The sequence below is a fragment of the Herpailurus yagouaroundi genome, unplaced genomic scaffold (genome assembly GCF_014898765.1).
Source record: "Herpailurus yagouaroundi ecotype Mexico unplaced genomic scaffold, PumYag 29, whole genome shotgun sequence".
In the NCBI taxonomy this organism is placed as follows: Eukaryota; Metazoa; Chordata; class Mammalia; order Carnivora; family Felidae; genus Herpailurus; species Herpailurus yagouaroundi.
In genome coordinates, this window is record NW_024412377.1 from 98,117,793 (window position 1) to 98,135,644 (window position 17,852).

The following is a 17,852-nucleotide window of genomic DNA, read 5'->3' on the forward strand; positions in this document are numbered from 1 at the left end:
CAAACTGCTTATATTGATACAGACCAAGCCAATTTTTCTAACTTCAAAGGAGAATTTGGGGGCTGTCCCCCAGTGGTTGGACCTTCAGTACTTGGTAACATTTAGGGACTCATTTCATACAGATTACCTTGTGTACTGGCCGCAGGCTGCGCTCTGATGTTGTAATAAAGGTTTGCATTATTTAACAAAGTGAAACGTGGGTCTGGAATGTTAAAAATTTATTATCGAAAAAGCTCTGTTGCCAAAATGCCCTTAAAAAGCACATTTTATGTGTTTAACATTTTTGTTTTCTTGTGTGATCTTTGTGGCATTTAAAGCAAATCATAAACAAAGAAATATTGATACAGAAACCATTTAGTACCATGCACAGCCATTTTTGTATAAGAAAAACATTTTTGAGTTTGTTTTTTTAGACATCTATTCCCCCTACTGGTGATATTTATTCTTATTTGGCTACCAAAAAATAAATAAATAAATCATGTTCAGATAACAGGAAGAGAAGAAGCCTGACTGAATTACTTGAGTGTCTCAGTAATGTGATTGCTTCTGTGACAAATTCTTTTTATTTAAATTTTTAAATGTTTATTTATTTTTGAGAGAGCATGAACGTGGGAGGAGCAGAGAGAGAGGGAGACACAGAATCAGAAACAGGCTCCAGGCTCCGGGCTATCAGCACAGAGCCCGACGTGGGGCTTGAACTCACAGACCGTGAGATCATGACCTGAGCTGAAGTTGGACGCTTAACTGAGCCACCCAGGATCCCGTCTGTGACAATTTCTTAAATTCAGACTTTCAACAACCCCAGCTCCTGCTATGAAGATAAGGTTACTCTGAAAAGTTGTCCTTTCTTCTTGGCTCTGGAGCATGTATATTGTCACCTCAGAGTCTGCAATTTGGGATGTCTTTAGTGATGATGAGCTGTGACCCCTTTTGCTTCCCTGGCTAGTGGAGGTTGGAGACTAAAGAAACCTCAGATTTTTCTGTCTTCAAAAACTACCTGTCTAGATCTGGTCTTCTCACTAGACACCCAGAGTGGCAAACAGTTTATTCTAAAAGGGCCTATTGTAATGTGGTTTTATATGATGTCTGCCTTTAGTCTCTGCTTAGACGTCTCTTGTATTTAGGGGACCTCCTGCCCTCACTCTACCCCCACAACTAGGTCATTGCTCATAGAGAGCAAGAGTGCTGAGATATGTTTCTTTCCTCAGATGGAGGATGTGTAACTAGGACTAGAGCTAAAACTAATGCTTACATGACCAGCTCTTTAGGGGAATGACCCCTGCCTGTGACACGTGGCCTTCTAGTGTACCCAGGGCCCAGGAGAGCCATGTTAGGGGCCCACGTGGCTGTGGCTTCCTAACCTGTCTGTCCTAAAGTGGACAGTCTGTTCTGAAACAGCATTTACCTCAACCCCTTGTAGGCCATCAGAGTCCTGTCCCACCAATTACCCTTACAACAGCAAATCAGTGCCTTTCTGCTTTTGACAAAGGATTGCTCCCACATGCTATGTCTAAGCCTCTGCTTCCTCATCCATATGTGGAAGAATAATAAATCATCCTTCACAAGATGATGACAAGACACCTTAGGAGCCACAGTTACTATAGTGAACCAGTGGCGTCCAGGGTAGCTGATCTCACTTCTTTGCTTATAGGCCCCATACCCTTGTATGACCGGTGTAGGCTGCTCCTCAGTGGGAGGCCTGCCCCGGGCCCACCCTGCCTCTGGATACTTAGCTGCTGGCTTAAGCAGAGGAACACACTTTACAACCTAAAGGGGATGGAGAGGACAAAGGTCCAATGAGCCGATTTCGTGGAGTGGTGGGGAGTGATCATGGGAAAAGCATTAGTGTCACAGGACTGGGGTTCTGGTTCTGGCTCTGCCACTTACTCACTGTGTTCTCAGAAAATTCCTTCTACCTCTCTGAGCTTGAATTTCTTGTCCTCAAACTGAGGCGTTCGATACCATAATGTGTAGAGTATCCACTCCTCATTAATGTTCTGGAATCCTAAAAAAGCAGAAGGTGTGGGGTGTCCCCTGTCCTCTCAAGCCCCAGAAATCCATGGACAACTTTGTACAGCGACGAAGAGCTCTCTTCTAACAAGATTTCTTAAAATGATGGACTCCTTTAACAAGACTAATGTAATGAGCAAAGTGTTCATGAATCTGAAATAATGTATTAAATTTCATATGGCCTTTTAAAATTAAGGGAGAGGGGGAGTTGAACAAAATGTACAGTGGACATGATGAACTTAAAAGGCTTGAGAAATTGCTCCATTAAGATTAGTAAATATTTGCTGAACTCCTGCTCCATTCCAGGCACAGTGCCAGGCACTAGGGGCATCAGGATGAATAAGACAGTCCCTGCCCTTTTAAAAAATCAAGGTATAGTGTAGACATACCAAAATGTAAAAAAGCAGTTCAAGATGCTGTAATAAGGGCAATGACAAAGATATGCCCAGGATACCATGAGGCCTAACCCATCCTGGGGAGAGTCCTAGAAAGGCTTCTTACAGGAAGTGGTAGCTGAACTGACTTTGAAAGAAGTGCTTCAGACCCTCTTGCTAAACCCAAAGCTCTACAAGGAGCTTTCCACTTTCAGTATAGTCTGAACCTTTGCTGTTAAGGTTGAATTTTATTTGCTTTTTTTTTTTTTTTTTTCAGAAAGCAGCCAAATGAGGGCTTTTGAAAGCGGAAGAGGGGAGTCAAATTCTCTTAGCTAATTCCTTTCCAGTTCTATCCGTTGGTATAGATTTTGGTTAGATTAGGATCTTCAGACTCAGATTCTTAGTGTCCTGAAATATATTCCATTAATGGAAATGCTGACTTAAAATAATTGAATAGGATCATTTATGGTTCTCAGGCCTTGGTGATACTCCCCGTACTAGACTATTTCTGTCACCAAGGTGTTCAGTAAACTCCTGAGAGCTATTAGTTATAATAGGTAATAATGGAGGGAAGAAGAGAAACACCAGTGCAACTCTAGCCAGGTTGAGAGAGCCTAAGATCTTCACTGAACTCTGTTCGCTGTCTTGTCTGTATTTGATGTGCTCTCCATGATGTACCTTAGATTTATGGAGTTTCCTGTTGAAATTGGACTTCCTTTTTAGAAACAAAACAAAAACTTAAGAAAATGCTACAGTAGGGCTACTACATACAGATATTAAACAGATACCAGTATTTTCTATGTTTTGGAAGACAGGAAAAGTGTAGTGTCATTAAGGTTGTCAAAAGAAAGGAGACCTTCTCTGTTCTAAAGGGAAATCTACAACAGAGCACTGAAGGGATATATCATGAGCTCCTAGAAGAAGAAACCAGTCTCTAGGTCTCTGTGACAAGTCACAACAAACAAAACACACTTCTTGCAGGAGAGAAACATGGTAGGCCTAATAAATCTGGAATTAGAGAAGGTTTGTGTCTTACCGTCTCCTGTGGGCATGAGAGAAAACAATGGGTGTGATGGCAGGACCATTTGGTGGCTTGGTAACTAGTTGAATGACTATCCTGAAAGGGTGCTGATTTGGATGTATGTCATCTTAGAGTTTGGAGTATTAAGCCCTAGGGAGCTGCTCTGCATGTTTTTGGAACAAGACAGAGAGGAAAGAATGTCAAACAGAAAGAGAAAATAAAGAGGGAGGAAAGGGAGTGAGGGCTCTTTATCCACAAGGACTCTGACCATAACCCAGTCCTGTTAGTATTTATATCAGCTTGGAAGGTGGTCGAGAGCATGATCAACCACATTGCAGATTATGCCAATCAGGATGAGAACTGGGATGCAACAGGTCCTTGCCAAGAATAAGATAATAGGCTAAACATAACAAGATGAAAGGAAACTGGGATGAATGCAAGTTTCTACCCATGGGTCCAAAAAATCAATGTGCTAGTTAAGATGAGAGAGGCATGAATTAGCTGAAGCACTTACAAAACAGATAAAAATCCCAAAAGACAAAGGGTTTGAATTGCCTGTAAACTCATTGACGATGGGGTCAAATAATCTAATGGGGTCTTAGGCTAGAACTTGATGGTTCTCCGTTACTCTGAACTGATACTCAGACTTTATATGGAAAATTCTGCCCAGTTCTTGTCTTGGTGTTTTTTTGGTTTTTTGGTTTGTTTGTTTTTTAATATAATTTATTGTCAAGTTGGCTATCATACAGTGTATACAGTGTGCTCTTGGTTTTGGGGGTAGATTCCCGTGATTCATCCTTTACATACAATACCCAGTGCTCATCCCAACAAGTGCCCTCCTCAATGCCCATCACCCATTTTCCCCTCTCCCCCACCTCCCCCATCAACCTTCATTTTGTTCTTGGCATTTTAAGAAGGATGTAGACAAACTGGAATGTGTCCAGAGTAAAGACCAGGATTGTGTAAACCATAGCATTTTAGTAGGAAAGACAGGAAGGACCTAAGTGCTGAGTTCAAATTCTTGAAAGAGAATTAGTTTGGGAGAGAGACAACTCTGAGACCAGTATAAGGAAGGACTTTCTAACAAAACTGTTGAAAGTTAAAGTGGGCCATTTTGGAGCAAGTGATGTTTCCATTGATTCGAAGTGTTTTTGTTTTTTGTTTGTTTGTTTGTTTGTTTTTTTGAGAAGGAGCACGCGCACACGCAAGGGGGAGAGAGAGAGAGAGAGTGTGCACAAGCACAGGGGAGGAGAGAGAGAGAGGGAGAGAATCCCAAGCAAGCTCCACAATGTCAGTGCAGAGCCTGATGCAGGGCTCTAACTCATGAACTGTGAGATCACGACCTGAGCTGAAATCGAGCTGAAATCACGTGCGCGTGCGCGCACGCACACACACACGCACACACAAACATGTTTTCTTTTGTACATTCTTGGAGCAAGTACTATGTGCCAGGCACTGGGGATGCCAAGGCATAGTACTTTCTATGAATGAGAAGATAGAAACCACAGTCCAACAAATGTTGGACTAGATATGTGAAAAATAAGTATAATAGAAGAGAGAAAGGGAGTTATTAACTCTGCTGCTCAGCAAAAATGGATCCCAAGCCAGGCAAAGCAGAGGAAAGAGTGGGGCTGTGGCCTCCAGCTGGGGAAGTTCTTGGCTGTGTTGGGGTGGGGAATAGTCTCCTGGGAGATGAGATTGCCGAGGTAGGCTGGGACTGGGTTGTGAAGGACTTTGGTATTATGATAAGGAGCTTGCTCTTTAGGGGGAAAAATGGAGGAAACAGGGAGAGACTACTTAAAACAGGCACTTTCAGACAATGATTCTGCTGACAGAGAAAATGGTCTGGACTCCGGAAAATGGTGACAAGGAGACTCATTGGTTTTCTACATCTCTGAGAGCCTGAGTTCATGGAAGACTTGGTCAAGAAGACTTGGTCTGGGATTGACTAGGAATATTTTCCAAGAAAAGGAACAATACACAGCTGTTAAACACAGCCTGTCAGCAAGGCTGCTTAAACTGAATGTTATTTTAAACTGAAAATTAGAAATTGAGAGATTTTTCAGCCTCTGAAGCTCTCAAAGAAACTAATACCTGAGAGAAAGAAAAGCTGCCACTGACATCAGGAACTGGCCTGGCACCCACAGCTAGGCCTTGGTATTCTTCTGTTGAACATAAACAATTTCACAGAGTACCAACATCAGAAAAGGCCACTCTGTGACCATGATGGTCACAGACAAAACAAGACAAAACAAGACCTCCTCATATTCATCTCTGAGTGAAAACAAAAGCAAGAACATTGTTCAAATCATGAAAATAACCAACCATGCCCCTATCCAGCTAGTAGAAGTGACTGCTGCTGCTTTGTCCATAACAGTGACAGCCCAGCTCCATTCTTCTCATCTTGTAAGTAAGATGTATTAAGATACCCAGTCAAATGCAAATCCAGGTCCCATTTCCTTGAACCCTTCTTCAAATCACTTAACACAAGTCCAAATTCCATAACGAATGATTTCTAAATCCTCTTCCTGAAAATAGATGCCTCATGGTTCAACATGGGGCATGTTCTCTCTCATTGCAGTGTATGAACAAACCCATATTTTCCTGATGATCTTTGATTAGAGGACACTGATACACCATTACTGTATAGCTTATCCCTAGCTTTAGGGGTTCAAACTGTCCCTGAGGTTTTCAGGTAGACTATTATACAAACTAGGAATGATGGGCTAGTCCATGTACTCTTTCAAGCACAAGACTTGGGTTATCCACTTTGTCCACCTAATACATTCTAAGAACCAGCTCAAAACTCAGCAGCTTCTATGAAGATTCCTGGTATCTCTCCTATGAAATAATCCATCCTCTGAGGCCTGCCGTACCTGGTACTGACCTCTTTTGGCAAATTATACAAATTATATATATTTGAACAAACTGAATAGTATTGTAAATATTTTTAAGCACTCCTGGTCGGTTATAAACTCATTGAGAGCAAGAACTCTGTCTTATTAATCTTTGCGACCTCGGTGTCTAACAGGTAGTATGAAGAGAGTATTCAATGAAAGTTCATTAAATGAATAAATGAAAAAAATGAATGAATGAAATGTTATACTTGGAAGTGACTTACTCAGTTACCTAGTCCAGGGTCTCAAACTCAAATGCTTAGTGGGGCTCAGCAGGTGATGGACAGGGAGTACTGCCCTATCAGTGCCCTATCAGCCCAATATGTGATTTCTGAACTTGTTCAACCCCTAAGTTTATATGTGAGGACATTGTGGCCCAGAGAGATTAGGGTTATGCCTGAGGTCTCCCAGCCATCAATGGCAGAACAGATTCAAACCCAGGTCTTAAGAATCACAATCAAAATTAGTATCTCCTGATCATGTTCTGGCAGTAAGGGATTCCTAATGTACACTCCTATTCAAGGTAAAGTGCAGATGTTCAGGGTGAGGGAAAAGATGAGTAAAAATCATAGAAATGGGATCTGAACTTTGCCGATGGTTCCATATGCCAGGTTATATTTCTAAGCAATATTTCTAGTATTTGCTTTCCTTTCTCAATGGTGTGTGTGTTTCCCTCTCACTAGTAAATTTAATTACATATATTTTAAAACTTAAGTATTATTTCTATCAATGTGGTAGATGTAACTGTATAAAATGTCAAATTGTACCACTAGCCTTGTAATGACAACTGTGTGTCCCCAGCCCCATAGCTCACCTCCTAGGTCTTACTCCCCAGCGGTAACTACCCCCAGGGGTAATTCTTTTAGCTCTTCATATGACTTGCTGAAAAGTCTTTTCATTAAGTTTTTTATTTTAATTCCAGTATAGTTAACATGCAGTGCTATATGAGTTTCAGGTATAAAATACAGTGTTTCATCAATTCTATCCATTACTCAGTGCTCATCATGATAAGTGTACTCTTTAATCCCCATCATCTATTTCACCCATGCCTCCAGCCACCTCCCCTCTGGTAACCACCAGCTTGTTCTCTATAGTTAAGACTCTGTTTCTTGGTTTGTCCCTCCCTCTCTCTCTTTTTTTCCATTGCTTGTTTTGTTTCTTAAATTCCACCTATGAATGAAATGATGTATTTGTCTTTCTCTGGCTGAATTATTTTGCTTAGCTTTATACTCTCTAGTTGCATCCATGTTGTTACAAATGACAAGATTTCATTCTTTTTTTATGGCTGAATAGTATGGCTAAATATATATCACATCTTTCATGCATCAGCTGATGGACACACGGGCTGCTTCCATAATTTGGCTATTATAAACAATACTCTAGTAATCACAGGGATGCATGTATCCCTTCAAATTTGTGTTTTTGTATCTGTGGGGTAAATACCCAGTAGTGTGATTACTGGATCATATAGTAGTTCTATTTTCCACTTTTTCAGGAACCTCCATACTGTTTTTCCACAATGACTGCACCAGTTTGCATTCTCACCAGCAGTGCACAGGGGTTCCTATTTCTCCACATCCTTGCCAACATTTGTTGTTTCTTGTTTGTTTGTTTGTTTGTTTTTATTTCAGCTATTCTGACAGGTATGAGGTGATACCTCATTGTGATTTTGATTTGCATTTCCCTGGTGGTGAGTGATATTGAGCATCTTTTCATGTGTTTGTTGGCCATCTGGATGCCTCTGAAAGTCTATTTAAATTCATGATTCTCCAGTTTCATTCTGGAAATGTTTGCCCTTCTACTCTAGAAAATTTTCTTATACCGTTTCTTCAATAATTTTCTTCTTTTCATTTTCTTTGTTATCTTCTAGAATTCCTATTAGTTGGTTGATGTAATTTTCTTTTGTTTCTTGTCTTCTATCCTTTTTTTTTTCTGTTTTCTTAGACATTTCCTCAGCTTTATCTTACAACCCTTGTTGTTGTCTATTTTACTTCTGCTCTTATACTTTTAAGTTCCCAGAACTTTTTCTCATTCTCTGAATTCTCTTTAATGTTCTCCTGTTCTTGTTTCATGGCTTCAGCATTGTCTTATGTCTCCTAATAATTGTAGTTTGTTTATTTCTTTGTGTGTTTGAAATTGCTTGTGCTGTAGTCTGTTTTCTGAATTCCCTTTTACTCTGTGTGTTTGTTTCAATCTCTGCTTGTTGCATTAGTACCTTTCCTCAAATGTCTAATGGACTTTGGCTGTCTAATCACATTTAAAATGAGGAACTAAAATACACAAATACATGAATCACTCACTCAACCAGTTAATCAGCGCGGCACTAAAACTGTGATGAATAAGTGCTGTGTACATGGTGGGGCTTTTTGAGTGGTAGACTTTACTATACAGCAATCAGGTGGAGACCCACCTGTTGTTCTTAGGAGATTTTTAGTGGTCACTGTCTGCAGACAATTTTATGAGAGAAGAATCCTCCAGATTCTCTCCTGAAAGGTAAAAATGATGGCTTCCACTGTTCTGAGACGCAACAGAAGAATAGGGGAGGAGTGTTTCAAGAACTCCCCATTCAGTAGGCAGACTTTCACTTCATTTCCTGGTTGCTCACATTCTGCCTTATCCCTATTCCTAGTGTACCCCAGATCCTTTCTGGTTTCAGCATCTCCAAACAAAAATTGTCTAATCTACTTCTAGGGAGGTGGGGTTGGAAGGATTCATTTACCTTTAAAACACTTGCCCATGTCTCCTGTTGGCAGTCCTTCCCACAAAGCTACCTTCAGAGGTGTGCTGGCACTTCATGTGCCTCTTCGGGCTTCCTGGTGAGAGCTGCTTGCCTCTGTTGGTTCTCCCCACTGCAGGCTCAAGTCTCAGTTTTGAGAATCCACAAAGTCAGTTACTCCTTGTACTCCTGTATTCTAGCTTCCAAAATTTTGTTTGCCTTTCTTCTCGGCCTATCACCTCCTTTCTCTCTGCTTTTTTGGATGGTGCCTTCTTTATTCCTTTACCATCATTTTAGAGGGTCTTCAATGGAAAGCACAGAGACCAATGCATATGTCTGATCCACCATGTGTTACTGAAAGTTTCCCTAGGAAATGTAGACTTGATTTTTCATGCCTCTTAGTCTGAGATACATCTTGAGTAGGCAGGAACGTGGACGGTGGTCAACCTGGCTCATTTCCTGTTCTTAACAAGCAGTCTTACTGAAGTGTCTACAGACACAAACAGGTTCTTTGGCTCCTCTTGTTTAACATCATTCATATAGAGATCTACCTGTGTTGGGACTACTTCCATTCTGAACAAGTGATATTGTAATACTTACCATATTTCCCAATTTTATGAAAAGACTCATGTGTCAACAGTTTGACTATTTTAAACCTATTCTAATACGTTTTTAGTTCTGTGCTTTATTCATAGCTGAGTTGCGCTTTACTAATCTGTGCAATTATATTTATGTGACCACAATGTTACTTTATGTTGAGTTATAAAGGAGTCCTGTAACACCCTTTATGAAACAAGTGTCTGTTATTATCAACAGTAATGGGTGTGTGGTATATGCCACCAGATTTGGCCCATGAGGAAGAAGTCCTGTTACTGACAACTGTGGCAGTGGGGATGGTGGTACATTGGTGAGGATGTGGGAGCAGTGACAGTGATCAAGTTGACAGTATGAAGACAGCAGTAATTGAGAGGTTTTTAGAAAAAATAATTAAACTCCTTTTATTTGCTTATTGTTCCTTGGCTCCTTATTATATGATCTACAACATCTGTGATAACTACCACGAATAAAGGTATGTCCACAATTCTGGGTGCCCACTTGTGGCCCTATCCACACCTGTAAGGTTCTTACAGAGTCAGATGATAGGAAGATCAGATCCTCTACATGATGTGACTGAGAGGGGCCACAGCTATTTTTCGTGGTCGTCCATCCACTCTACAGAAGGACCAGGTTTGACTCATGTTGACTGAAAGCGGCTCTTATTCAACTACAACCATGCCTGCCTACCAATTAATTAATGTCTCTGTTCTAAGGCATAGTACTAGGAGTTCTGAGGGACACAAAAGGAGAGATTGTCTTTTATTCTCCAGGAATTTTCCAGCAATACTAAGCAGGATAAGGTGAGCTTCTAATGGGCATGATGCCTTCACAAGAGGAAGAATATAGGATGAGAAGGGTTGACTGGACTAGGACATTCTCGTTGCACTTTGGCTCTATCTCAGTCCTGGGATTTATTCCATGGTGTAGTTATTTGTCTACTACATGGTTGCCTTTTCCATTGAGGGCATGCCTGTTTCCTTCATCTTTGTCTCCCCAGCAGTTTACATAGTGCTCGGCACATTCAGTAAATGTTTACTGGATGAAAGAATGAGTGGATGGAAGAGTGAATTCATGGAAGACTGGGAACTAGGCTGGGTCTCTGATAATATGTAGGAAATAGGTAGAAGAAGTCAGGAGCTGGTACTAGAAAATGTAGTTGAAGTATACAACAAGAGTTCTAAAACAAATCTCGCTGGAATATAGGGCGCCGTGAATGAGCAGTGGGAGTTAAGTTTGGACATGGAGGCTGGAGCCAGATTGTGTGGAAAGACTTAAAAACAGTTTACAAGAGTTTGGACTTTATCCTTTAGGGAAAGGTAACCTATTGGTATATTTAGTGTAGGAGAGGTATTTGATGAGAATAGGGCATTAGGAAGATTAACTTGTTAGGTTCACGCAGAATGAACTGGTTGGGGAAGAGACTAGAGCCAGAAAGGATACTTAACGAGGTTACTGCAGTGGTCCAAGTGACATATGCTGATGGCCTAGATAGAGTGGAAGAAATAGATGCAACAAAGGAAAGTATACAAGAATAATCTATTAAAATAAAAATTCTAAAAAATGTCCTGCCAACAAGCCAGGTTAGGGATTTTTATTATTTCATCCTTTTCAGCAGCTTTTTAAAATTTTAATTTAATTTAATTTCTAAATATGATTTATTGTCAAGTTAGCTAACATACAGTGTATACAGTGTGCTCTTGGTTTTGGGAGTAGATACCCATGATTCAGCAGCTTTTATAGTATGAATACTTTTCCTGAGCACACAATTGACTGAAAATTAGAGGGATTGTGATGGGGAGCTGGTAAATGAATGCTTTGACCCAACATGCTCAGGGTAGGCATCCTCTACCTGAGAGCAAGCCTACAAACTGCAGGGAACTAAGAGCTACACTTGGTCATGGGGTTAGGAATTGGATATGGGAGGGCAACCATTTCCTGCAGCCTTATAAACCACTGGAATCCTCTTCTTTAGAGATTTAATCAGATTCAATACTTGGAAAACAATTAGTTTTCAAGCCCTAAATCTTAACACATTGGTCCTGAACTACATAGAATGATGACAAGAAGTATTTAATGGGTTGGGTGAAAGAAAGTGGAAGGAAACAACAAATGGTGTTTTTGATCTCAAGGAACTTGAGTGGCCATTTTTTTTTCAATCTTGATTATGGTAAACATTTTTACTGTGGAGGTTTAGGTCATATGGACAACAAAATGATTAACATTCCAGACCATAACTGTTCTGAAAAAGCTTTTGCAGCAGGGATTCTATCATATTTATAATAAGCACAACAGAACACTTACAAAGACATATTCACATTTTAAAAAGACAAACTAGGGGTATCTGGGTAGCTCAGTTGGTTCAGCATCCACTCTAGATTTTGGTTCAGGTCATGATCCCAGGATCATGGGATCAAGGCCCACATTGGGCTCTGCACTGAGTGTGGAGCCTGCTTAGGATTCTCTCTCTCTCTCTCTCTCTCTCTCTCTCCCTCCCTCCCTCCCTCCCTCCCTCCCTCTGCTTCTTTCCCTCTATTTCTCTCCCCCACTCATGCATATGCTCTCTCTCTCTCTAAAATAATAAATAAATTAATTGATTAATTTTTAAAACTGAACCGACAAGGGGCACCTAACTAGCTCAGTCGTAGAGCATGCAACTCTTGATGTCAGGGCTGTGAAGTCAAGTCCCACATTGGGTGTAGGGTTTACTTAAAAAAATGAACAAATGTACAATAAAAAAAAGTTAAAAAAAATTAATATTAATACTGTGTATTGGACCTATGCTTGAGGCAGATCCTGCATCTTCGGTGTGCTATTTTTTGCGTTCCTTACTCATCACAATGATCAGAGATCACCTTAAATTTCAGCACTTAAGTGCTGCTTCATGACCTCTAGAACAGGTTAAGTAAATAATATCTATAATCCCCAAATTTAACACAATGTGTTGTTAAATGAAGAAGAGAGTGACTATTATCCTTTGTATTTGAACATGACTCTGCTCATGGTGGTCACTGATCATGTGTGCAAGCTGAAAGGAGATGCAAATGACCTGCTCCTTTCCACTCTGTGATCCAAGGAAGTCTGACTAATTTTCAACCCTGCCCCCAAGGCCCTTCTTTACACCTTATCTTAATAATAACATCACAGAATACTACTGTTACTACTACTACGGATGATGGTGATGATGTCATCAATAATAATATAATAAGAGACTTACTAAACAATATTCTTGTTTTTCTATCTTGATCCTGTATCAAAACCCTGTGAGGTAGGGTATTCTTGCCACCATTTTCTGATCACTAGACACCAAAGTCATTCTGTTTCCAAGACTATTTACATTAAAATTGATAAGGACCTATTTAATTCCTCTGAAATATTAGTAAAATAATATTTTTGCACTGTTCAAATTCGATCTTAAGTGGCTAATTGGATTTCTTCTATTTGTTTCTAACCCCAAATGATACCTTCCCATCCATGCAAAACCAAACCAAAGACACGGCTCCCATTTTCCTATTCATTTTTTCATACGAATTTTTAATGGCAATTTTATTCCAAACCCTGCACAAACATAAATACTGCATTAAAGGAAGATGAATTTATTTTGACCTTTACTGAAAATGCACTGTGAAACAAAGCACTTAAGCATTTATAGCCTGTTAGACACTCACATTACCCACTTCCATGTAGATAAGAAAGTCCTTCCCAGCGAAAGTAATGGTCGCAAGTAGAGCAGTTTTACAGAGCGCTTAACTGCAAACCCAGATATCATGTTCTTCACTATGAACATGGTTTTATGCATCCAAGATCTATAGAAATTAAGGAAGTATCAAAAATGTTACATTCAAGAAACATAGAGGATGACATTTTTTGATGGGTTTTGATGAAAATACAGGATATTTACAACAAAATGCTTAGGGAAAACCATTATGTGTTACAAAAGAGATGGAATGTTTTGGTGTTCTGTTTTCTCTTTTCAAAACGTGTCTCCCACGTAAACATTTCCAAAGAAATTGGTGGCATTGTTTTAGTAATTTTAGTTAAAAGTGGTTTTCAATCTACTTACAATAACTAACATACCCTGTCCCCTCAAAATAAAACACCCTGTCTTTGCATGAACCGAAATGAGTATTTCTGTGCATTTTATTTTTTTGCCATGATCTTTTCCCTTTAGTCATAAGCCTCTAACTGCATAGCTATTTCCTCCATCCAGATTCTTGTGTCAGAGAGTTGAGATGTTAAACCACAGCAACCATGAAACTTTAAAATCCCTGATGCATGATGAATGGGTGCTGGGCAAAGCAGCTTAAAATCTATGCTTTTGCTTCTCTTTAAACACTTTAAATTGACAGCGCCATAGATCAAACATTTTTACTGAGAGGAGAAGCTTTGGCAATTTAACTTAAACAAGTGCACAGTTACCATCATCTCAAGACCTCACCCCTCCACAATTACCCCTTCCACCTGGCGGATTGGGTACATTTCTCATTGAGAGCAAGTGTGTGTGTGTGTGTGTGTGTGTGTGTGTGTGTGTGTGTGTGTGTGCGTGCGCGTGTGTGTACGCGTACGTGTACGCGCGCGGACACGCGCAGTTATATAACAGCCGCTTGTAACCTGGCTAGTATGACGCCAGGAGCAACTTCCCCCACAACCCCCATCCCACACAAATCACCCATCCCCACGCCCCCCAGACCAGCCAGGGGCTTCAACCCGCAGCCCAGGCCCCCGGAGCATGCGCTATGGTCGCGCCTCCGCCCACCGCTACCGCAGCGGGTCCCCCACCTCTCTCTTCTTCTTCCTCCTCCTCCTCTTTTCCCTCCCCACCCCCTCCTGGAGCAGTGAAGTTGGCGCGCTGCCCATTCAGGCGTTCAGCGTCAGCTCCTCAGGGATCAGCAGGCAAAGTCACAGTCTGCACAAACAGAGCTTTCAAATTCATAAAATTCATAGGATTTTTCACAAATGAATGAACACAATTTTCTACCAATTTCCTCATTATGCAAATATGCAAAATATCAAATTTAGGCCAATTAGGGTCCTCCACAGTCCCAAATTCACCCGTTTAAGCCATAATTGCAGAAACTATCAAATAATTACGGTCGCTAATTGGAAATATTTGTGACAGATACAACAAATTCTTGCACAAATTACATTTCATTCGAGGAACCACTGCGCGCCACTGAAATTTTATCGAAGTCTAATTTAACTTACATAATGAGTTGAATTGAGTACTTGTTATCAAATTTGAGCAATTCATAGCCCCGTAATGTGGAATGATCAAATAAATTAAAAGGGAATTTATTCAATATTTTGTTGTGATCCTTTTCTCGGAACCATTGCTATTTTGTAGGGAATTTCCTCCTCCCGCGGCCCGGGGCGGGTGTCTGGTGTCACGCAAGCCCCGGCTGTGCCTGCCGCGCAGCGGCGGCGGCGCGAGGAGGCGGCGGGTGACCGAGAGCCGGGAGCGGGAGCCGGAGCCCCCGCCCAGGGTCGACCGCCGCCTCCAGCGCGGCAGGCAGCCGGGCTGACGCCGATCCTGCGTTCAGCTCAGGGAGCGCGGAGCCGTCGGTGGCCCGTTTGGCCCCTTTGCTTTGTTTTATTTAATTGGGTGGAGGGGTCAGCGAATACTTCCGGGTGAAGCGAGGGGAGTTCTAGAAATGGTCCGTTTTCTGACAGTGTACACATGCGCGCACACACTTGCACACACGCCCACACATTCACGCCACACGCGATTCCTACATACGTGCACAAACACACTGCACTCGGACACTACACCCAGCAACGCGCGCACAGCCACAGCATCCACGCATACGCCAAGTATACACTTGATCGTACGTACGCACGCCACAGACAGGCGCACACATTCTCGCTTACACACAAACCACACACTGCCTACACGCGCGCGCACACATGGGTTCGCCCGCGCCGTGCACGGGCCTGAGGGAGCCGCGCACAGCCGGGAGGGTTGTGAAAAGGACCATTGAGGCTCGACTCTTTGGAGTTTCTCTTTTCCGGGCCCGCCTGCCAAGGGTTAACTGCTGGGTAGGGGTCCCGCGAGGGTGGAGTGTGCACAGTGTCTCGCGGGCTAGTCACATGCACGCACATTTACACTCCGGGTCGAGGAATGCGCTCCTGCCCTCCCTGGCCTTTGTGTGCTTGTCGGGAGGGGGAAAACCTGGGGTAATTTAATATTATTCTAGCCGGGAGTCTCCCTGACACACGAATCCACGCAGCCCCTCTGCACCCGTGCCCCGCTCATGGGCACAAACACACACACCGCCAGGATCACCCTCTCCCGAAGGTCAGCATGGCGGACAGGGCATTCGTTTTCTCTTTGCACAGTCGCGAGCGCACATTCACTAGCACATTTTTTTCCAACTGCCTTGTGGCCTCGTTGGCGGATTATAAATGTCTCCTTCTCCCTGTGATTTGTTTAATCCGTGGAAATGGTGCTGGTCCTATGTAAACAAGCCAAGTGCGGAATGAAGGCAGTCACCCATGCGTGGCCAGCCTGCCTATTTGTCAGAAAACCTTCATAAATACTGAGCCGGGGCTGGGCAAGGATGTGATGTCTCCATTTTTGCCAGGAAAGGGCACGAGGAAGACAAAGCGAGGCACGGCAGCGTGTAACCTTTAAGGGACAGATAGTCTGGGAGCCCAGAGGCCGGGGAAGCTCCCGGGCTAATTCAGCGCCAGAGGATGACTGATGCGAAGCCGGCCACAGGCCTGGCGTCTGCTAGGAGAGAGGAGACAAGGCCCGGGCATTTTTATACCCGGGAGCACACAGATATGCGCCACATTTCCCAAGGCTGGGCCTGTAGAATTGCCCCTTTAGGGTGTCAGACACCTGCATATCTCCAGGTGCAACCAACCCGTCCTTGTAAATCTTGCTGAATATTTCATTTCCACTTTCATCCGGTTTCACTCAAAACAATATCTCGCTGTCCCGTGCAGGTAGCGACAGGGCTGAACTGCAGATCCATCTCTCCCTTTGTGAAAGCACCCAATGGTGACCCAGCCAAACTGCCTACCCTAAATGTGTGGCCCTGGTCACAAACTTTCTTTTTTTTTTTTTTTTTTTTTTTTCTTTCTCTCTCTCTCTCTCTTTTTTTTTTTTTTTTAAAGAACAATGCATATGTGGCTAATTACACACTTCTAACAAAAGCAGTAATTACTGCCTGTAATTATCATGGTCCTTATTTAGAAAAAATGTGAGAAAATGTCGAGTATTAAAACATGAAAGCAGCTATTAATCAAACCTTTACACCTTCTTTAACTCAGGCGTAATGGTGGGTATTATCATAAATCTACTCTGATAGTAACACAAGAATAATGAGTTCAGTAATGATAGCGATGATGATCATAATGATTTTAACCAACAAAGAATGGTGTAGATTTATTGCTAATAATGTGGTACAGGAACCTCTTTTATTAAAATTACCTATGTGTGTTCTCGCTGGGGTAACCTGCATGTGAGTGTGTGTATGTGTGTCCGTGTGTGTGTGTGTGTGTGTGTGTGTGTGTGTGTGTGTTGCCACCTTCCCTTGTGACTAAAGATCAAAGCTGTTTGCTTACTGGGCATGACTTCCTCCTGGAAAGCCTTTATCTGAGTCCCTATCCAGCCTCAGGGTTCTCCCTTCTTCCTTAGAAGAAGCTAGAACATCTAGAGACAGGTTAACTAGTGGTACCCATCCCAAAGAAAAAGTCAGGATTGTTTGAGGTATACGTGGAAGGTCCAGGGCCTGGAAAGAAAATAGATTTTCTGGAGCAGGCCTTTGCCTTCATCCTGCCTAGGACCCTCTCCAGAGAAGATCCTGGTTGGGGAGTGGAAGCTGGCCCTCCAAGTCACAGTCTCAGCAGAGGGGCTTGGCTGATTTGGCACTTTGGCTGACACAGTGGAAAGGGGAGGGACGTGTGGATTCTGCTCCTTGACACTTTAGGAGCTTTAAAACTTGCCTCCCCTTTCAAAGTGCAGCAAAGCCCTAGGTGTAGCCTAGGGCCTGGACTGCTGTGGTCAAGGAGGTTATGATGGAAAGGGGAGCTTAGAGACCCCTAGCCTCTCAGAAGGGCAAATGCCTTACAGACTAACCAGGTGGAAAATACAGTATAAGAGGGAATGTTCAGATCACCAGACTGTGCCTTTGTTTTTTTATGAAATTAACTTGGTATCTGTCCTTTGCAAATATTCCAGAAATTCTCAATGGACAACCATGTTTGATGTAAATATAGTTTTAAACCTGTGAGTA